The sequence below is a fragment of the Rhinolophus sinicus genome, chromosome 2 (assembly GCF_057876585.1).
Source record: "Rhinolophus sinicus isolate RSI-liver-muscle chromosome 2, RSI-T2T, whole genome shotgun sequence".
In the NCBI taxonomy this organism is placed as follows: domain Eukaryota; kingdom Metazoa; phylum Chordata; class Mammalia; order Chiroptera; family Rhinolophidae; genus Rhinolophus; species Rhinolophus sinicus.
The window spans coordinates 115,374,075-115,396,302 of NC_142502.1; the positions used below are offsets into that span (position 1 = coordinate 115,374,075).

Genomic DNA, 22,228 nt, shown 5'->3' on the forward strand with positions numbered 1-22,228 from the left:
TCAGGGATATTCTACCTTTCACACAAAATGAGCACTGGGTTTACTTCCGAACCCTTGCACCCTGCAGCTTTGTGACACCCTGGAATAGGGACAACATTTGTCCGGGGGTCTCTTCATCGGAGCTCAGTAAAATTTAAATAATTTCTCAGTGGACTACCTCTGTAACAGCTGGGTTCAGGAGAAAGTGACCTGGTGACACAGAGCACATCTGACCCAGGAGTGGAGGGTGGGTTTCCAGTGGGAGCTGATTCACCGTCAACAGGGGGTATTGGACAGGAGGGCACACATGGATGTCTGTCACCTGGGCTGCTGAAGGGAGAGGCTGCGAGCTGAGCTGCTTACCAGCCACCTCACAGCCACTTCTAGGGCAGGGTTCCCCGAGGAGCACTGAAGGAGGCAGAACAGAAGTGTGGGGTGACTGAGACCCAGCCCTACTGAAATCATTGGGTCGGCCAGCCTGGGACTGTTTGGGTGTTGACCAGTAAATGTCTCTCTCAGCCACTCTTAGTTAGCTGCTTCCCCAAATGTTGGGACTCTTTATTCAGCATCAAGGATTTGTTCAGCAGCATGACCGTTCACCTTCACACCTGCACAGGAAGGGGCGGGGCGATGGCAGAAGGTTGAAGATGGAATGGAAGTTAGCAGACAGGAAGGCTAGGTTTCTATAGCAAGGGGCATTTCCTCTGTATTTAAACTAGAGATAAAAAGGAAGGCCTTTGGGACATCTCCTGGTCTGAGCTTCTAACCAGTGCCTTATGCGCTGCTCATTTTTCTTAAAAAGAACTTCTGCTCCTTAGACTGGAGACCCCAGACAAGCCCCGTGCCCGCCAGGCTGGGGAGAGCATTCAGGTGGCACTTCACATTAATGGGGAGAGAGGATCCTTCAGGAAACAGTGCTGCAGGCGGAGCAGCCATCTGAAAGCACAAGGTGACTCCATACTTTAATTTATATCCTAACAAAATCTTCATAGATCAAATATTTAAGTGTAAAAAGTAAAGCCATAACAGTACTAACAGAAGATAACCATCACCTTTCACTGCAGAGGGAGGAATGAATGCCTTTATTAGCATAAGTACAGAAGACAAAACCAAAAGGGAAAACAGTTGTTGAAAATGACCGCCTAACAATCAAGTCTTCTCTGTACGGCCAAACCTGCCATAAACAAACTCAAAATGCAAAGTCGAACTGAGCAACACTTTTAATTAATGTCACAGCCAAAGTGCAAATATCCCTAAGACATACAGATTCCTAGAAATCAATATGAGAATGATAATCAGATAGGAACTTGGGAAGGATGAACCGAGGAGACGTCGGACCCAGCGCACAAATGGCACTTAGGCACTTGGAGGATGGCTCAGCACATTCCTGACAAGAAAGAGGCGGTTCATGTTTACACCAGCAGCCACTTTTCATTTTCTGGCCAGTCCCCTTGTGGTCGCCTGCCATGTCCACAGAGATTTGAACGGGCACTCTTATTCATGCCAGGTGTTTGCAGAGTAGTACAGTTTGGCGACATCTATCAAAACAGCAGACACACCATCCCTTCATCTGGGGACTCTGCCTTTGAGAATTCGCCACACAGGTGTGAGCGGTGGAACTTAGAGGAATGTTTAGGCAGTGTCACTTGTATTTTCCAAAGACGGGATGCCGCGCAAAAGTCTAAGGTTTTGCAGCTGGTTAAATTAACTGCAGTGCAGCCCGCTGCTCGTTATGTGACAGAGGGTAGTCCTCTTGGCACTCAAGGGCCACCCGAATGCCTGCTGGAGGCTGTCCTGGCCCCCCTGGAAAAGCCTGGTCTCCGCTAGGCCCCCCGGAGGCCCCACAGAGGCTGGCTGTCAGCTGGGCTACCGCAGAGAGCTGGCCTGGCCTGTGGAAAGGAAAGGAGCACAGACTGGCCACTCTTGCAAACACCTGCAGGGACTGTGTTTAGGTGAGCCGACGAAGTGCTGCATGAGAGGCCTGGAGTGGCCCCTCAGTGGATGAGCCTAGCTCGGTGTGTGCAAGGCTGAGTGTGTTTGCTGTGTAAGTATACATGTGTGCTATGGTTGTGCATGTGTGAGTGTGCATGCTCTGTGAGTGTGCATGTGTGCTGTGATTGTGCATGGCTGAGTGTGTTTGCTGTGTGAGTGTGCACATGCTCTGGTTTGCTGCTGTGAGTGTGCATGTGTATGCACCATGTACACACGGACGCCAGATGTGGGCACCCCACAGCTGCATACATCTTCTCCATGGTCTGACAAGAATCCTCTTCCTAACTTGTCTGCTTGTTGGACTTTTTATACCAGGAAAGACCTGGAGGAACTGGCCCCTGCCCTTGGAGATCAAAGCAGCTGGTGCCCCGAGTGGCAAACAGAGCTGACTCCTTGAGCAGACGCTGACCTGACCGTGGACAGATACAGAGCTGCTTCCTGCGCCTTTGATGTCGGCCCCTGAGGGGCCCACCTGGGCATTCACTCTGTGCCCACTTCCTGACTGAGGAAGGGTTCTGGACTCACACTGAGCAGGAAGCATAGCTGCGGCTTTTCTGGTTAAGGGCAAGACAGGCGGGCTTTCTGAAGGAAACAAGGAGCGGGAGAGAGAAGGAGGCAGGGAGGGAGGGAGGACCATTAAAGTATTTATCTGAGGGGAAGAGAGTTTGGAAGCAGAAGCCAGAGCTTGTTAAATGAGACATGGATGGCACACATGAAGGACTTTTCCTGAAAAGCCAAAATATTGCCACAGTCATAGCAGCAGGTACTGAACCCCCAACCTATGCTGATGGTAGGAACAGCATTGGGAAAGGGTCAGTGGGCCCACAACTGGCAACGCATATGAAGGCGGGTGTGTGTGTGTGTGTGTGTGTGTGTGTGTGTGTGTGTGAAGGGAAATTGGAAGAAGCCCCGAGTTGTGTGAGAAAAGTAAAAGTGCTAAACACAGGCACAAGCAATTATTTTCTCTTGGAGACTAAAATTCATGGGCAGGTAGCTAACAGCTGCGTTAGGATAAGAAATGTAATCTGTTTAGGATAAGTTTGCAAAACCCACCTCGTTGGTGCACTGAGTGTGCGGTGCACTGACCGCCGTGCCCATGGCCTAGTGTCCACGGCCAGCTCCTCGCAGCTAACAGGCTGGAGCTGGTAAAGCCCGTCCTGCCCCTTTTTCCATGCCCCACTCCTGTCTGGGTGGGTACACACATTCTGAGAGCCAGCAGAGTCTGGAGGCTGCTGCTCCCTCCTGGGCTGGAGCTACTGCTGCCACCAAAGCAGACTTGGAGTGACCTTTCCAGGTAGGACAGCCCGAGAGATCGCTCCATCCTCCTCTGAGGAAGACCAGGTCCTGGGCTCTGCTAGGTCTCCCCTCTCCAGACAGACTGGGCAGCCTGCCCTGACCACATGTTGTGCCAGCACTCGTGTCAAGCTTCTGGGTTGGCAGTGCCTACCTGCCACCTTTCGAGCAATGGCAGATGACGACGGGCTAGCCCGCACAGGGCAGTCAGTAAGCTGGCACTGTCTGAGTACCTCACATGCATACCTCACTGCGGCCGCCCGCAACCTTCCAGGTGGCACCACTACGACCCCGCTGCACAGACATGGACAGGAAGCTGGAGTGCTTAAGCAACTTGCCCCAACTCCTGCCTGGGGAAGGAGTTTGTGGGGAGTCTCAGTTTGTGGGGACTCTCAGTTTGAACCAGACCTCAGTTCTGGAATCCCAGGTCCTTCTCCTCAGCTCTGCCAGCTAACCCCTTCCATGGGGACACCTGGGGAGGCTTCTGTCACCCCACCCCTCTCCTGGAAACATCCTCTAGTTTTTGTTCTAGACCTCTCCTTCTGACCTCTGTGAACTCAGATCCCCAAAGGGCACCATTCCCTCTATTTAGAATGAAGTAAACAAGCCCTGACAGCTGAAAGCAAGGGTGTCAGGGCCAGACACCCCCCCCTGGAATCCTGCTTCAGCCTCTGGCCCTGGGCAGTGTGCCCTTCCCACTCCCAGGGCAGTGAATGAGATAAAACACAAACAGCCCCCAGTATGCCCATGTGAGCCGCTCTGCTGATGGTGTGTGGGGACAAATGTGATAAGGTGAAGAGGATGTGTGCTAGGCATCCCACCACTAAGCTTCACTCTTTCCCCCAGGGGGCTGTCTGAGAAGGCCAAGCAGGGAGCGGATGATTCCATCTGTGCCCACCTGCCTGTTTTAACAGGCTCCTGGATGGCGTCAGAGGAGACCCACATGGGGACCTGGACTTCCACCGCCCCCACCCCACAGTAATGGGGCTCCCTCCCATTCCCCACTGGGTGGCCTGGGGCAATAGCAGTGAGGCACTCTGACCCCCACCCAGCAGGAAGACAAAGACTCCTTCTTACTTCTTACCTCTGTGTCAAAAGAGAGGGGACCTGGGCTTCCACCCCCCATCCCTCACCCCTAAGTACCCTCTGGAGCAGTGTCAGAAAAGGTCATCCACAGTCTCATAATGTAATACCCAAAATGTCCAGGTTTCAACAGAAAATCCCTCATTATACCAACAACCAGGCTGATCTCAAACTGAGTGAACACAGCCATCTAATAAATGCTAACACCAAGAAGTCAGATGTTAGAATTATCTGACAAATATGTTCAAGCAGCCAGCCTACATATGCTTCAAAGAGCAATGTGAAATACTCTTGAAACAAATGGAAGAAATAGGAAGTTCTAGGCGAGAAAAAAAACATATAAAGAGGAACCACATGGAAATTTTAGAACTGAAAAATACAGTACCCCAAACAGAACTACCGACCTCTGTGGTGGCACTGAGAGCAGACTAGAGGGGACACGGTGACCGGGAAGATAGGACAATATTAAATATACAGGACCGACTGCACAGTGTGCTGAAGAGCTTCTCCAGTGCAATATGGTGAGAAATAGAAATAGAAGAGACCCTGGCTTGGAAATGGAGAGGTAAAGCTGTCCTTATTTGCAGATGACATGAGAGACTATGTAGAAAATCCTGCAGAACCAAAAGCTACTAGAGCTTAAAAAACAAAAAACAAAAAAGTGACTTCAGGAAATAAGGTTAATGTATAAAAATCAACTGTTTTTCTGCCTACTTGTGATGAACAGTTGAAAACTGAAAATTTAAAAGTACTGTTTATGGTAGTATCAAAAAGTATAAAATATTCAGAGTGAAACTGACAAAAGATGGACAAGATCTAGCCATTGAAAACTACAAACTGCACAGAGAAATTAAAGAGAGTCTGAATAGATACTGTGCTTATGGGTAAATTCTCACCGTGCAATTCTGGTCAACAGCTTAGCAGGGGTTTTTGTAGAAATTGACAAACCGATCCTAAAACTCCTAGGGAAATGCAAAGGACTTGGCATAAAACAACTTAGCAAAAGAAGAACAAAGTTGAAGAACTACTGTAAGATTGGTTGCTTTCCAGACTCATCATGAAATTACAAGACCAGGATAGTGAAGACAAGCACAGATGTCAATGGCACTTCAGCAACAGACCCACGTGTGCACAGACAGCTGAACTTTAACAAAGGTGCAGAGCGATGCAGTGGAGAAATGATGGTCTTTTCAGCAAATGTTGAGCGACTGCTGGGGAGTTAATTCAGGGGCAAAAAGAGTGAACTTCAATCGATACCTCATCCCATACACGAAAATTAAATCAAACTGGATCATCAGAGGCTGAAATAGCCACTGCTTCTAGAAGAAACCAGAAGAAACCTTTGTGACCTTGGGCTAAGCAAAGATTTCTTAGACACAACACCAAAAGCGTGACTTGTAAAAGGAAATAAGTGATATAATGGGGCTCTTCAACATAAAAAAAGAAAGCAATTGTTAAGAAAATGAAAAGACAAGCTGTAAACTGGGAGAAAACACTTGCAAATCATCCTTATTAAATCCTATCCACACTATATAAAGAACTCCCAAAACTTAGTAATAAGAAATCAAACAACCCCGTTAAAAATGGGCAAAATATTTAAATAGGTATGTAACCAAAAATGATACATGCATGACAAGTGTACGCAAAGGTGGTAGTCATCGTTTGTCATTCCAGAGATGCAAGTTAAGACCACAGTGAATTACCACTGTGCACCTATTTGCAAGCGGACAGTAGCAGTCCTGGCCATAATAAGCCCTGGTGAGGAAGCGGATCACCTGAGATCAAAGAGCCATCACTTAACCAAGTCTTTTCAAACCCCATTCAAGGAATCACTGAATTTCTTCTCTGCCCAATAGTCTCTTCTCAGCCATTGGACAGCCAGCTTCCCGGTGTCACACAGACCACCTTTTCCTGTAAGCAATCTGGGCCTGTCTGGCTTAGAAACCATCTTTCTGGTGCTGAGGCATTAGGAACGTAGGGCCCGTTCAAGAAGACTGCCCAGCTCTTTCAGGTTTGCTTGTGCGTTGGTTTGAGGTGTCTTAAAAGGCGCCATCGTGTCCAATTAAACGAAAGAGAGAATGACAGAATGCACCCCGGCTTTCAGCAAGAACCTCTGGACAGATTTTTGAGGGCCTTCTGCGCCCGAGCGCGTTTCTGCCCGTCTGTGTCTGTGCCTGAGTCACGGGAGGGCTGCCAGGAAGGAGCTGCTCTAAGCTGGTAACGCCCAGACTCCTGCGCCCGCCGGAACCCCGCGGGAGTTCTGTCTCTGGAAGTTCTCCCCGCGGGGCCTCGGAGGAGAGGACTCCATCCAGGGGGAGGTCCTTCCCCCAAAGCATCTTCAGAGTCCCGCCCAGGGGAGTCGCTAGCACAGGTCCGGCTGTGAGACCCCAGCGCCCAGGTGGGGCGCGCAGGTGGGCGCACCTCGCGGTGACTATGGATCTGCGCGCCTGAACCAGGGAAACTGACGCACTCAGGCTGCCATCTCCTCTCTGCTGCTTTTTGCTTTTCCTAAAATAATCCCGAGGAGTTTCAGCTCCTCTGAAATGACCGGCGAAAGCTCTCTGGAGCTAAAATCAAGCAAAGAGGAAAAGACGTGCCCCACCCCCACCCCCTTTTTTTGAACCCAGAGTTGGTGCGTATATGGAGCACTCAGTCTGGAAGCCCTTGGGCGGGCCTGAGTGTGCAAAGCCCGGTATTTCTGGAGTCTTCCGGCTGGGATTCCTGCAGGTGGACCCGCCGCTCCGGAGGTCTCGGAGCGCACGTGGCTCCACGGGACGTGATGCCATCACAATCCAAACGGCGCTGTACGGATGCCGCCGCCGAGCTGCGCCCCGAGGAGCTGGCGGGGAGGGAGGGGGGAGTTTACCAACGATTTTCAAATGGAGCACTCCACTAGTAAAGATAAAACATTTTTACAGTGACAGGGTATCTCCCCCCCCCCCCCCGGCAGTGATCCATGATTCAGTTATTAATTATAAAATACCCCATGAAGTACACGGATTGCCTTGGACTATCTCTCTAGGTATTTGCTGATCCTGGACGCAGGCGCTCTCTGTACCCCTCCTTCAGTCTGGGATCCCAGCTGCTTTGGGCTTTGTCCCCTGTTGTGTGCACTGAGCCCAGCACAGACTCACACAGAGGCCCTCATACACATCCACTGGGACCCCCAGCTCTGCATCTGTAATGCGGGGCAATGATGCTCGCCTTACCTGCCTGACAGTCTCCTGGTAAGGATCCAGTTCCTAAAGGATGGGAACGTTGCTGGAGACAGCAGACTTCAGCCAAGTCCTTTCCCTCCTGCCTCACCTTGCCCCACTGTGAAATAAAGGACAGGGCTGACATTAGCAGTAATATTTGTTATTTTACCTAAAAAAAAAAGCTGGACTCATCATTACAAAATACTAATTCTGAAATGTGGGTACTTAGGATTTTGTTATATTATTCTCTGTATCTTTCAGGCTCCTCCTGTTCCCATAAATGAAGAGGAAATTAAAGAAAAGAAAAAAGACTCATGAAATCTGGTCTCCTCCAGCTGGACTTCCTCTGGTTCTGTGTACAGGAAAATGCTCAGTGCACCCGAGTCCTACAGGAAGGAGGGCCATTACTGCCATTTGTCTTGGTTTTGTCCTTGCATCGCTCTGTCCCAACCCATCCCAGCTGTCCAGGGCAGCTGCAAGCTCACCAGGCGTCCGACTTGTTGGAAGCATAGGGTTTTCTAGCTGGAGGCAGGTGAGTCCAGGCTGATGCCATTTATACTGGTCGATTCCATTTCATCCATCCCACCCCCCAACAATTCTCACCTGTACTAAACAGAAACATACACCTGTATGAAGAGACACCCTTACCTATAGTCATTAGAAGTTTGCTTTGTGTAATAAAATCCCAAACTTTCTTGGGCTTAATGAAACCACGGTGCTGGAGAAAGCTGACATTGACATCCCCAGTCCTCTAACTTAAAAACAGCCAAACTAAATTAAGTAACAACAACAAAAACTTGTTCCCCACACAGTGTGCTGTGCTCTTTGCACCACTTTTCAGCCTGAAACAATTGCATGCTTGAGTTACAACTTATGAAAATAGGCACACAAGGGGGAAAATGTGAACAGGCCCTCCGCTGTGTTATTAGTCATTGCTACAGCTGAATGCGCTCCAGCACAAAGCTGTTATTCTGCCCGAGCATCTTGCTTTTGAACAGAGTGTAACTCACTGACGGGTTATGCCTCAGGTACCTTTCTGTGATCATTACGTTGCCATTCTCTGTAATTTGTCCTGTTTTTCATTAGAAGTATGTATCAGGTGAGCAGGCGCTCAAGCGTGCATACACACACACACACACACACACACACACACACACACACACATCTTTTAAGTCCCTTTTTGTTTGTGGCTGAAAAGAAGGGCCATGAGCTATCAGTCATTTTTGGGAAAGCCCACTGTGTTGCTAAAGGTAATAATTGGAAATCAGAGTGGTGGCTGGATGTGGGTGTAGATTCTGAAAACCAGTGAACTGGGGCGGCAAACTGAGTGAATGAACCGAGTGGAGGGTCCGACCTGGCTCACCCTGATCTCCTGTGTGGGTCAGGCAGCACTGGACTGAAATATTCTGGGTGGAGGCACCTGGCTCATGTGTTGGGTGCTCTCAAGTTCCCTGGGTGAGGACAGGTTTCCAGTAACAGCCCCTGTGGAGGTTTCTGGTTTGGGCTCAGAGGTGCGGCCACTAGTGAGTTTAGTGAATAAAGGAGCCAAGACACAAATCAAGGCCTTGCAGTGTTAACTTCTGAAAGAAAATACAACAAAAATAGCGGGCAGGGAAAGAATCAGGAGAAAGAAGCAGGGTGGGGATATGAAAAGCTGAGAGAAGATGCTGGTCTTCACAAGCAAGGAGGAATCACGTGGATGAACCGTGGGGCCAGCAGGAAGCAGGCGCCCCAGAGCAGGAACCTTGTGCCATTCTCAGCCTCAGTATTAGGATAGCGGGTTCTCCCCAGGCAGGACCCAGGGCCCACTGGCCAGGGGGGCCTTAATTGGGAGCCACAGGTGCTCTTTTGACCTCTGTGAAGCGTTAACGAAAGCTTTGATTGTGTTCTTTCCTCCTCATTAAGACAAATGTGGTCCTCTTTCCTCTGGGGCTCTGATCTCACCTCCCTGCTGGAAGGAACCCAAACCAGGGGACCTGTCCAGCCAGGTGGCAGAAATGCCCTCCGTGAGAGGCGCTCTGCCTTGGAGGAGCCCAGGGTGCAGCACCAGGGGCCCAGCTCCTGTGAACACACAAAGGTGTTTGTGGTGACGCAGCCCCACTGTCCTTTAGGTGCTAATCCACATGGGCATGTGAAGCTTCCTGGATGCTGTGCCCTGTGGAGGTGACCAGGCTGGAGAGAATTCAGGAAGACAAAGAACCCAACACATCTGCAATCTTTAGTGACCACAAAGCCCAGCGCTGCCCTCACCCTGCTCTTGCTGGTGGCACACGGACAAGGGCTTCACCTAGGGCCTCATGGCCAGTGCTCCCAGCTGGCACTGAGCCCTGAGGCCCATCTGCCATAAACCCGCTCCCCAAGCCCTCCGCTGGCCTGCTTGCAATGCCAGGGCTCGGTCAGTGTAACAGAGATGACCCGGGAGGAAAATGGACCCTGCGATTTACTCAGAGACCAGTGGGGTGGGACCTGGTGGCAGCTGCAGGGGAGACATAGGCCAGTGAGGCAGCTCTGGACTCCAGAGGCATGGACTGAGAGAGAGGCCACCAATGCCTGCAGGGGACACTGCCAGAGGAGGCTGCAGGCTGTGACGGAGGCCTGAGTGCCAGATGAATTCTGGCAGGTGGGAAATGGGACCTCAGAGAGAGAAGCATTCTCAAGAACAGAAATTCACCCCAGGAAACTGGCCCCTCTTACAGCCAACATGCCCAGCATCTCGCCAAGTGTGCGTTCTGTCACCGGGCGCTCGCAGCCGGCTATGAGATCTGCATCATTATGAGGCCCACCCCCGTTTTTGTTTTTACCATCTTCATCATTTTAGGTGTACAGTTCAGTAGAGGTGAGTACACAAACATTGTTATGTAACATGTCCTCAGAACTCTTTTTCATCTTGCAAAACTGAAACTCTGTCCTCATTAAACATTAACTCCCCATTCTCACCTCCCCCATCTCCTGGCACCACCATTCTGCTTTCTGTTTCGATGAATTTGACTGTTCTGGGGATCTCCTATAAGTGGAATTATACAATATTTGTCCTTTTGTGACTGGCTTATATCACTGAGCGTGATGTCCTCCAGGTCCATCCATGTTGTAGCAGGTGTCAGACTGCCCTTCCCTTTTTAAGGCTGAATAATATTCCACTGTATGTCTACGTCACATTTTGTTACCCAGTCAGCTGTTTAAGGATTCCTGCGCTGCATCCACCTTCTGGCTGCTGTGAGTAACCCTGCTGTGAAAGGCTGTGTGAGTATCTCCCTGACAGCCAGCTTTTAGCTCTTTTGGCTGTGTACGTAGAAAAGGGATTGCTGGAGCATATGGTAGTTCTGTGCTTAGGCTTTTGGGGACCCTCCATACTGTTTTCCACAGTGGACGCACCAGTTTACATTCCCACCAGCACTGCACGAGGATTCTTGTTCCTCCACATCCTCACCAACACTTGTTATTGTCTGTTGTTTTCTTATGCTGCCCTCCAGACGGAGTGAGGAGCTCTCTACTTTACTTGTGATGTGCATTTCCCTAATCCGTGGTGATGGTGCCCATCTGTTCATATGTCCGTTGGCCATCTGTATATCTTATTTGGAGAAATGTCTATTTGTGTCTTGCACATTTTTTTTAAAGTTTATTGGGGTGACAGTTGTTAGTAAAATTACGTAGATTTCAGGTGTGCAATTCTGTATTACATCATCTATAAATCCCATTGTGTGTTCACCACCCAGAGTCAGTTCTCTTTCCATCACCATATATTGGATCCCCTTTACCCTCATCTCCCACCCCCCTCCCCCCTTACCCTCTGGTAACCACTAAACTATTGTCTGTGTCTATGAGTTTCTGTTTCTCATTTGTTTGTCTTGTTCTTTAGTTGTTTTTGGTTTATATACCACATATCAGTGAAATCACATGGTTCTCTGCTTTTTCTGTCTGACTTATCTCACTTAGCATTATACTCTCAAGATCCATCCATGTTGTCACAAATGTTCCTATATTATCTTTTCTTCCTGCCGAATAGTATTCCATTGTGTATATATACCACAACTTCTTTATCCATTCATCTATCGAAGGACATTTTGGTTGTTTCCATGTCTTGGCCACCGTAAATAAAGCTGCAATGAACATTGGAGCACACTTGTCTTTATGTATAAATGTTTTCAGATTTTTTGGGTAGATACCCAGGAGAGGGATTGCTGGTCATATGGTAATTCTATTCGTAGTTTTTTGAGGAACCTCCACACTGCCTTCCATAACGGCTGCACCAGTCTGCATTCCCACCAACAGTGTATGAGGGTTCCTTTTTCTCCACAGCCTCTCCAACACTTGTTACTATTTGTCTTGTTGATGATAGCCATTCTGACTGGGGTGAGGTGATATCTTATTGTGGTTTTTATTTGCATTTCTCTGATGATTAGTGATGCTGAGCATTGTTTCATATGTCTATTTGCCATTTGTATGTCCTCTTTGGAGAAATGTCTCTTCAGGTCCTCTGCCCATTTTTCAATTGGGTTGTTTGTTTTTTTGTTGTTGAGTTGCATGAGCTCCTTGTATACTTTGGATATTAGCCTTTTATCGAAGGCACTATTTGCAAAAATCTCCTCCCATTCGGTTGGTTGCCTTTTTATTTTGTCAATGGTTTCTTTTGCTGTGCAGAAGCTTTTAAGTTTGATATAGTCCCATTCATTTCTTTTAGCTTTTACTTCCCTAGCCTTTAGAGTCAAATTCATAAAATGCTCTTTGAAACCAAGGTCCATAAGTTTAATACCTATGTTTTCTTCTATGCAGTTTATTGTGTCAGGTCTTATGCTTAAGTCTTTGATCCATTTTGAATTAATTTTGTACATGGTGACAGATAGCAGTCCAGTTTCATTCTTTTGCACGTGGCTATCCAATTCTCCCAGCACCATTTATTGAAGAGGCTGTCTTTTCTCCATTGTATGTCTTTTGCTTCTTTGTCAAAAATTATCTGTCCATATTTGTGTGGTTTTATTTCTGAGTTCTCCATTCTATTCCATTGGTCTATGTGTCTGTTTTTCTGCCAATACCATGCTGTTTTGATTATTGTAGCCTTGTAGTACAAGCTGAAGTCAGGGAGTGAGAAACCTCCATTATTGTTCTTTTTTCTTAAGATTGCTTTGGCTATTCGGGGTCTTTTGTGGTTCCAAACAAATCTGATAATTTTTTGTTCTACTTCTTTAAAAAATGCCATTGGGATTTTGATGGGGATTGCATTGAATCTGTGTATTGCTTTGGGTAATATGGCCATTTTAACTATCTTGATTCTTCCAATCTATGAGCATGGAATGTCTTTCCATTTCTTTGTGTCTTCTTCAATTTCTTTTAAAAATGTCTTATAGTTTTCAGCATGTAGGTCTTTCACATCCTTGATTAATTTTATTCCTAGGTATTTTATTATTTTTGCTGCAATTGCAAAAGGAATTTTATTTAAATTTCTTTTTCTGAGATTTCATTGTTAGTATAGAGGAAAACAATGGACTTTTGTACGTTGATTTTGTAGCCGGCAACTTTACTGTGTTCGTTGATTGTTTCTAATAGCTTTTTGGTGGAGTCTTTAGGGTTTTCTATATATAGCATCATGTCATCTGCAAAGAGTGATAATTTAACTTCTTTATTCCCAATTTGGATGCCTTTTATTTCTTTCTCTTGCCTGATTGCTCTGGCAAGGACTTCCAACACTATGTTGAAAAGCAGAGGAGATAGGGGACGGCCCTTTCGTGTTCCTAAATGTAGAGCAAAGGGCTTCAGTTTTTCACCATTAATTATGAGATTAGCTGAGGGTTTGTTATATATAGCCTTTATTATGTTAAGGTATTTTCCTTCTATACCTATTTTATTAGGTGTTTTAATCATAAATGGATGTTGTATCTTGTCAAATGCTTTTTCTGCATTAATTGATATAATGAAATGATTTTTGTCCTTTATTTTGTTTATGTGATGTATCACATTGATGGATTTGCGGATGTTGAACCATCCTCGTGCCCCGGGGGTAAACGCCACTTGGTCGTGATGAGTAATCTTTTTAATGCATTGTTGTATTCAATTTGCTAGAATTTTGTTTAGGATTTTTGCATATGTAGTCATCAGAGATATTGGTCTGTAGTTCTCTTTTTTTGTGCTGTCCTTACCAGGTTTTGGTATCAGGATAATGTTGGCTTCATAAAATGAGTTGGGGAGTACTGTCTCTTCTTCAATTTTTTGGAAGAGTTTGAGCAGGAATGGTATTAGATCCTCTTTGAAGGTTTGGTAGAATTCACTAGTGAAGCCATCTGGTCCCGGACTTTTGCTTTTGGGAAGGTTTTGGATGACTGATTCAATTTCCTTACTGGTGATCAGTCTGTTTAGGTTTTCCAGTTCTTCATGGTTCAGCCTGGGAAGGCTATATGTTTCTAAGAATGTGTCCATTTCTTCTAGGTTATTGAATTTGGTGGCATATGTATTTCTTTGGCATCCGTGATAACTTCCCCTTTTTCATTTCTGATTTTGTTAATTAGTATCTTGTCTCTTTTTATCTTAGTGAGTCTAGCCAAGGGTTTGTCAATTTTGTTAATCTTTTCAAAGAACCAGCTCTTTGTCACATTAATTATTTTCTATTGTCTTTTTGTTCTCTATTTCATTTAGTTCTGCTCTGATTGTTGTTATTTCCTTTCTTCTGCTGACCTTGGGTTTCATTTATTCTTCTTTTTCTAGTTCTTTAAGGTGTAATGTGAGGTTATTTATTTGAAATTTTTCTTGTTTCTTGAGATAGTCTGTAATGATATAAATCTCCCTCTTAAAACTGCTTTTGCTGCATCCCAAAAATTTTGGTAAGATATATTTTCATTGTCATTCATATCTGTGTATCTTTTGATCTCTTCTCTAATTTCTTCGTTGACCCGGTCGTTCTTTAAAAGTATGTTGTTTAATCTCCATGTATTTGTGTTTTTTCCTCCTTTCTTTTTGCAGTTGATATCCAATTTCAAAGCCTATGATCAGAGAATAAGCTTGGTATCATTTCAATCTTCTTAAATTTGCTGAGGCTGATTTTATGTCCCAATATATGGTCTATTCTTGAGAATGTTCTGTGCACACTAGAAAAAAATGTATAGTCTGATGTTTTAGGATGAAGTGCTCTATATATGTCAATTATGTACATTTCATCTAATGTGCCATTTAGGGCTGCTATTTCGTTATTTATTTTCTGTTTGGATGATCTATCCATAGCTGTCAATGATGTATTTAAGTCCCCTAGTATAATTGTGTTTTGGTCAATTTCTCCCTTCAGTTCTGTTAGTAGTTGCATGGTATATTTTGGTGCTCCCTGATTGGGGGCATAAATATTGATGACTGTTATGTATTCTTGTTGTATAGTCCCCTTTACCATTATGAAATGTCCATCTTTGTCTCTTGTTACCTTTTTCACCTCGAATTCCGTTTCTTCTGATATCATTATGGCTACACCTGATTTTCTCTGGACACCATTTGCTTGGAGTGTCAATTTCCAGCCTTTCACTTTGAATTTGTGCTTGTCCTTGTAGCTGAGATGTGTGTCTTGGAAACAGTATATGGTTGGGTTGAGTTTTTTTTATCCAATCTGGTACTCTGTGCCTTTTTATTGGTGAGTTCAGTTAATTTACATTTAGGGTGATTATTGATATGTGAGGATTTCCTGTCATTCTGTCTTTAGTTTTCTGGTAAGGCTGTGTCTCCATTGTTTCTTTGCCTTTTTGTTGTTGTCTATTATTTCTGTGTGGTGGTATTCTATGATGTTTCCCTCTGTTTCTTCTTTATTACAGTATGTATTTCAGTTCTGGATTTTTTTTTTTTTGAGTGGTTACCCTTAAGTTTATGTAAAAGAAAGTTTGATATTTAGAGTATTCCATTTTCTTCAGCACGCTTACTTTCTCCATTCCCATATTCCGGTTCAGGCCTTTACTCTCCCCCTTTTTATGTTTTGGTTGCCACAAATTGTCCCTGTTGATGGTTGTCGAATAGCCTCCTTTAGAATTCCTTATAGCGCAGGTCGTGTATTAGAAAATTCCCATAGCTTCTGTATGTCTGGAAAGGTCTTTATTTCTCCTTCATATCTAAAGGATATCTTTGCTGGATATATTAGTCTTGGCTCATACTTTCTCTCTGTCAATTGTTTGAATATTTGTTTCCACTCCCTCCTGGCTTGTAGAGTTTCTGCTGAAAAATCTGATGATAATCTAATGGGCTTTCCTTTGTAGGTTACCATCTTCTTTTCCCTGGCTGCCTTGAGGATTCTTTCTTTGTCATTGATTTTAGACAGCTTCAATACAATGTGCCTTGGAGAAGGTCTGTTGGGGTTGAGGTAATTAGGTGTTCTATTTACTTCTTGGATTCGAGAATCCAGTTCTGTCCACAAGTTTGGGAAGTTCTCATCAACAATTTGTTTGAATATATTCTCTGTTCCCTTCTTTCTTTCTTCTCCTTCTGGTATGCCCATTATTCTTATATTGCTCTTTCTGATGGCGTCACAAAGTTCTTGTAGAGTTCTTTCATTTCTTTTAAGTCTCAAGTCTCTTTCTTCTTCCATCCGTGTAATTTCCAGGTTTCTATCTTCGATGGCACTGATTATTTCCTCCATCTGGTCAACTCTACTACCTAAGCTGGCTATTTCATTCTTAATTTCTTCTATTGAGTTCTCAATCTCCAGAAATTCTATTTGGTTCTTTTTAAAAATTTCAATCTCTTTTGTAAAATGCTCATGTTGTTCTTTGATTGTGTTTCTGAGTTCATTAAACTGCCTTTCTGTGTTTTCTTGCATCTCGTTGAGTTTTTTTCAGAACTGCAATCTTGAATTCTCTGTCATTTAAGTCCCATATTTCCATATCTTTAAGTTCCTTTTCTGGATAGTTTTCACTTTCTTTCTGAGCTGTCTTGTTGCCTTGGTTATTCATGGCAATTACTGATTTATTATTTCTCTTCCCAGACATCTACAGGAGTGGCTTCTACAACAGGTTGATAGGAAGAGGTCTTTCTTTTGTTTTCCAGTAGGTGTTGGTAGAATGTTTTATTTTCTCTCTGACTGCAGCCTTTTGTTCTCTCTCACACGGTAGTGCTATGTTTTCTCTGCACTATTCCAGCTTCTCACACAATGGCGGTATTCCCTGGGAGACAGGTTTCTCCTCTGCTAATAGTTCGCCTGGGTCACAGGGCGCAGTGTCCGTGTGGGTATATGGAGAGCTTTTGAAGTTCCAAAGCTCTTCCTGCACCAGATTCAGAGCCCATATGTTTCAGCAGTTCTGTTTACTCCTGCAGGGATCTGCCCAGATTGGTGGGGCCAGGGGTGGGGTGAGTTGTGAGAGGTGGCACAGAGCAATGGCGGCGACCACCATCACAGCCGGTCCTGCTTCCACAGCTCCCTCCCCTTTGCCGGAACTAGTTGGGCTGTGAATCTGTCTCGGCGGTCCACAGTTCTCAAAACAGCAAATACTCTCTTCTTTTGACCTGACACTGCTACTCTTCTGCTTCTAGCACTAGGCAGGTGGGGACGGGGTGAGCTCTGCGAGGGTAGGGAGAGGCGGCTAGTCTCAGTGCCTAAGGTTTCTGTTCTCTGCTCGGCAGTTAAAGCTTAAACCACCGTTTTCAGCCTTCTTCTCTCAGTCTTTTCTCCGAGGTCTCTGCCGTGAGCGTTGGGTTCAGCCGTATTATATGCTGCCCCCTCAGCCCTGTGGGCCACAAGCGGAGCCCTAGCAGTCCGAGTTCTTCCCTCTCCCGCAGCTGCGGTAGTTCCAGGATGCAGCGAGCTCGGCGCACTGAGCTGGGTCTGAGTCCTGCGCCCGCGCGGCTCCGTCTCCACACTTCTCCCTTCCCTCCTCCCCTGCTCACGCGTTTCACCCACCTTTAGGTGAATTCAGTAGTGGGCCTCTTCATCTTGCCTGTCTGCTGTGCAGGGAGTCCTTTGTGGAGTTATAGTTTTTCAATTTGTGTAAATTCCAGGAGAGATTTATAGATGTTCACCTCACGCCACCATTTTGATGACGTCTCCTATTCATGTCTTGCCCAATTTTTGAATCAGATTTTTTTTTTAATTGTTGTTGAGTTATAGGAGTTATTTATTTTTTTTTCTATTCCAACTCTGCCCACCCGTAATTTATTTATTTATTTTTTCCCAGCTGAAAAAAACAAAAGGGCCAAAGAGGTGGGTGATTTCCTTGCTGCAGCCTCCGGCCAGGGGCAAGGAAGGTTGCAGGTGAAGCGGGCCCTGGGCCATTTTCCCAGCCACAGTCTTGGAGCAAACACTGCCCATTGAGTACACAACCTAGGTCCACAGCCTCATGTGCCGAAGAGCAGTTTGGAAACCAGCGGCAAACACTGGCCACCGGAAACTCAGAACGTGTAGTGTCCATGTTAATGACAGCCCCACTTTCTCATTATTCCCACTCCAAGGGCAGGAAGAGAGAAAAGGCTGTTCGTGGAAAAATAAATATAAACGGATCAATGCTGGGCAACCATTTGCACATCTGTTCTTAACAGGTTTCAGCTGAAACGACTGGAAATCTACATAGAGCTGTTTATGTGGAACCAGTTAAATATAAGATTACAACTTGGAGGGTAACTGTGGGTCGGTGGGGGCAGCGCCCTCCATACTTGCGGCCACACATGCCCCTTGCTTCACCACAGCAGCTGCTGAGGGGGTCGGAGTTGCTGCAAGTTAAGAAGATCTTCATTATTAGAGATTAGCTACAAACTCAAGATGTCCCCCAGCCTTTCAGCAGCACAGAATTCCTGCCTGGCCTGCGATCTGGACCAGTGCTTTGTTTTCAGGGAGAATCAATTGTTTCTGAGTAATTCTGTCTTCACTCCCCTAACAAGCTGGTTCGGAGGGAGACGGCATGCAGGCTGCTGGCTCACTATGCCCGTTGTCTGTTCTGTGCTCTTGGGAGAGGCCTGAGGACAGCATTGTCCCCTGAGGACAAGCAGGCAGCTAGAGAGAGCAACTGCAGGTGGCCTGTGTCTGGAGGCCAGTGCCCTTCTGTGAGCCTTTTCTATAGCCCTCGCGACCACCCTACGAGGTTACACTGTCATCCCTTTATAGAGATGGGAAGACTGAGGCTCTGGGGTACATTGCCCAGGGCCACACCGACAGTAAGCAATGAGGTGCCTAAAGGAACAAAGCTTTTTCCTCCTGTCTGACTATCCTGTGGGGCAAGATCACGGCTCAGACACCCACAGCACCAGCAGAAAGGGAAGGAGTGGGGGGTAGAGGACACAGTAATAAGTGGCTTCAGCAGATTGATGCTGGGGTTGGGGTGCAGACATTGTGGGCCCAGATCTTTTGTTTTTTGTAAACAGAGGTAGAAATCACTAGATTTTTACATATTGGTCAAGGTATTAAAGACAAACAAAATAAAACAAACAAACACACTGTGTGTGGGGCTTTTGGTGGTGCTGGAGGAGAGAGGAAGGGGCTGCACTGATTTGACTCCCTCTGCAAGTGGGGACTTGGAGTCTGACTCTCTGGATCCTTGTCTCCCAGCACAGAGGCCTCTGTCACAGGAGGTGGCCCCCCAGCTCAGCACCCTGGTCCCTGCCTCTCTTGTACAGCCTCTTCCTGCAACTTCCTGGAACCCCTGGCCTGGCCTCCAAAACACTGTGAATGTGCATTCATCTATAAACACTGACCCAATAATGTATTTCTACAAAGTGACATCAGTCTATAAAACGCACCACAGGACCCAAGAATAGCAGTCATGTGACCTCAGAAACAGCCCAAATTGACATCTGACAACATCGCCCCCCATCCACCTCGGGCTATGATTGGTAAGGTTTTCATTCCTGTGGACCCCACGCTGTGAAAATGCACCTATGTTTCTTCATTGAAAATCATTTTGTTTTGTTTTTGTTTTTTGTAATAAATAGCCTGGTGGAAAACAATTGTTAATGGCAGCTTCATTACATGGGATTCTCAGAACAAAGAGAATATCGCTCACATTCTATGACCTGTTCAATGTTACTGAATTTTAATTTTAACATGTTAGCATGTTAAATTGGTGACAAGGAGGGTGTGACCCTGGGGCTTTGAGGGAAATCAGGAAGGTGGAACATAGTGGCCTCGTCAGCGTCACTTCATATTTGTCTTCTCTCTCTCTCTCTCTTTAAATTTGAAGTGCTCCATTTCAAATGAGTAGGGACATACTCTGAAATGTATAGGCCTGCGGTGGGAGGCCGGCGAAGCTGGGGGAGGGCCCAGGAAGGCCTCGATTGCCCTCTGGGGGCCTCAGATATCATCCTGTGCAAAGAATTGGCCGTTGTCTCAAAAGCCCTTCAATGTGTGTGAGAGGACTTCCATTGTTCACTTAGAACCCAGCGGGCTGGACCTCTCTCCTGAGATGCCAGAGGTAAGCCAACCCGTGGGTGGAAGGACAATCACTCATTGCCGGCCTGGGGTGACAATGACCCTTCCTGGGTGCATAGAGGCCCGATTCTGCTGGTGGACAAGGCAGGCTGGTCACACATGCTGGTATCTTCTGAGGGTTGGTGGCCAAAGAAAGCTTCTCACGGCGCAGGCTGGCTTCCCAAAATTGGGATGGTGGTATCGTTCTTTAGGATCAGGGTCCCTGGGACCAGGACCTGGGAGTGAAGAGCTTCAGGTCTCACTGCTTATTTATTTCAGAAATCACAGAAATGTGGAAAAATACAGAACCATGGGTTTCGTGCAAGGAGATGCGTTGGGTCATTGTGGGCTATATTTAGAGTGGAAAGTGAATGCTGACTCAGGGAGGCTGCTTGTGTGCCCTTCTACAACTGCAGCCTGAGCTGGAAACCCCGTCCCACCCCCTCCCCGTCCTCACACAGCTCTGACACCCTCCTCCTCCTCCAGGGAGCCCTCCCGGCCAGCGGGAAAACCCCAGAGGGTTGACCCAGTTGCCCTTGCTGGTAAACTGCACATGTGCCCCTTGGGAGGACCTGGGGATCAGCATGGCGTGTGTACAAGGCCCGGAGGGGGCTCAGAAGCACATGTTGTGTTCACGCTGACTGGGGAGTCTGCCACCTCCACACGCTCCCGTCCTGCTGCCCCATGTTAGTGCTGGAGACTGCGGACGGACACAGCAGGGGTGGACACAGGTCCTGGTTCACCTGCTGCCCTCCGGGAGTGCTGCGACCATAGGCCACAGCGGGCTTCACCGCCCACATCAGTGCCCATGCACGTCCTTCCGTAACCATCAGACAGTTCGTAAAAAGCTGGAAGTTCATTGCATCAGTATTTGCTTATGATGCTGCACACACGTGGTTTCTCAGAAACAACGATGGGGACCCACCTGCCCTGCCACCCATCCCGTCCCAAGCCTTACTTCCCACTTTCCTGGGGTTGGGTCAGAAGGAACAATGGCAGTGCCGACATCCTGTCATGGCCATGTTCCCTGCTGGGGGCCAGGCCACACGCACCATTTCTAACCCTCACACCCACTCGGACAGGTAGCAATCACTGAGTCCTGGTCCCCCTGGTCCCAGGGGTCAGCTGCCTTGTCCACAGGCCCTCCCTTCACCCTCCTCATCCAGACCTCACACACCTCATTGCTTCTACCTGGCAAAAGCATCAGAGGTCTATCCCGAGGGTATCCCACCTCATTGCTGCCCACAGCGCAGCCTCCAACCCCTCCAGACTCTGCTCAGAAGCCAGCAAGATCTCTGGGAAACCCTCGCTGAGCCATGTCCCTCTCCTGCTTGGAACCCAACAGTGGCTTCCACTTTTTCTTAGAGGTCAGCGTCCTCCCTGGACACCAGCAAGTCTCCTGTGTCACAGCTGAGGCTCAGCGCTCTGTACTGGCCTGGCCCAGCCTCAGGGTCTTTGCGCTTGCTATTCTGGGCCCAGTTTGGGGCCTGGACGCTGACTGAGTTCTGGTCTCTTTCTCAGGGAGGCACGGCCCTGCTCCAATTCTTGGTTCATTCTGCGGCCCACTCCTGCCCGTCTGTACTCTCGGCAATGGGAAGACACTCAAAATCACACCCTGTGAGACTGGTCCCACCAGCCCCAAGAGCCGGGCGTCACCCAGCAGCCTGTGGTCCACTCCTCGGCCCAGGTGCCGGTCAGGCTTGCAGGACGTGGGATAGCCACTTCCTTCCTGAACATGGGCCTTGTGGCCAGAACTCAGGCTCTGTGGTGGGGTGGACGGCAGCTCTTCCTTGGAGCCTTAGGTCATGGCCATGCCCACACAGGAAGCTGACCACTTTTGCTCACTTCAGATGAAGATTTCCTTCAACCCAATGCACTGGCACCATGGACGCTTCTGTTCACTTATTGCATCACCTCAGGAGAAAAGTCTCATAATTAGTGAAATGGGCTGGGTTGGACATCCAGTGCTGTCCCCGATGCCCTTTTATCATTTGTTCCCAGTTTCAGGCCTATAAAGATTACCTTGAACCCATCACCTAGGCATGGCTCCAGGTTTGTTGCTCAGAAAACCTGACGCTTCCTAGGTGGCCTGGGACAATAGCATCTATCCCATTTCTGGAAGGTATAGGACACAAGCCTTTTGAAAAGCGGGCGTCTGCCCTGGGCCTCGGGCATGGTGGTGACTCTGGGCTCTGAGGCCCGGATCTGCGTGGAGCCCTGTTGCACATGTACTGTGGCAGAATTTCACGTGTGGGGGCCTATTAGCCTGCCAGCACCACTGTATGCACAGACCACAGATGGGGGCACAGTTAAGTCTGGCATGGAAACTGCAGCAAAG

At 47.2% G+C, this 22,228-nt stretch overlaps 1 long non-coding RNA gene across 1 annotated transcript; it reads right to left on the reverse strand.

The window, feature by feature from the left end:
* Positions 1-1,044: 1,044 nt before the first annotated feature.
* On the reverse strand, positions 1,045-8,639 carry LOC141571597 (uncharacterized). Its single transcript, XR_012496461.2, has 3 exons — positions 8,193-8,639; positions 7,557-7,662; positions 1,045-7,186 (listed from the first exon to the last, which is right to left on the reverse strand). It is a non-coding gene; the product is annotated as an uncharacterized LOC141571597 (long non-coding RNA).
* Between the last annotated feature and the right edge of the window lie 13,589 nt (positions 8,640-22,228).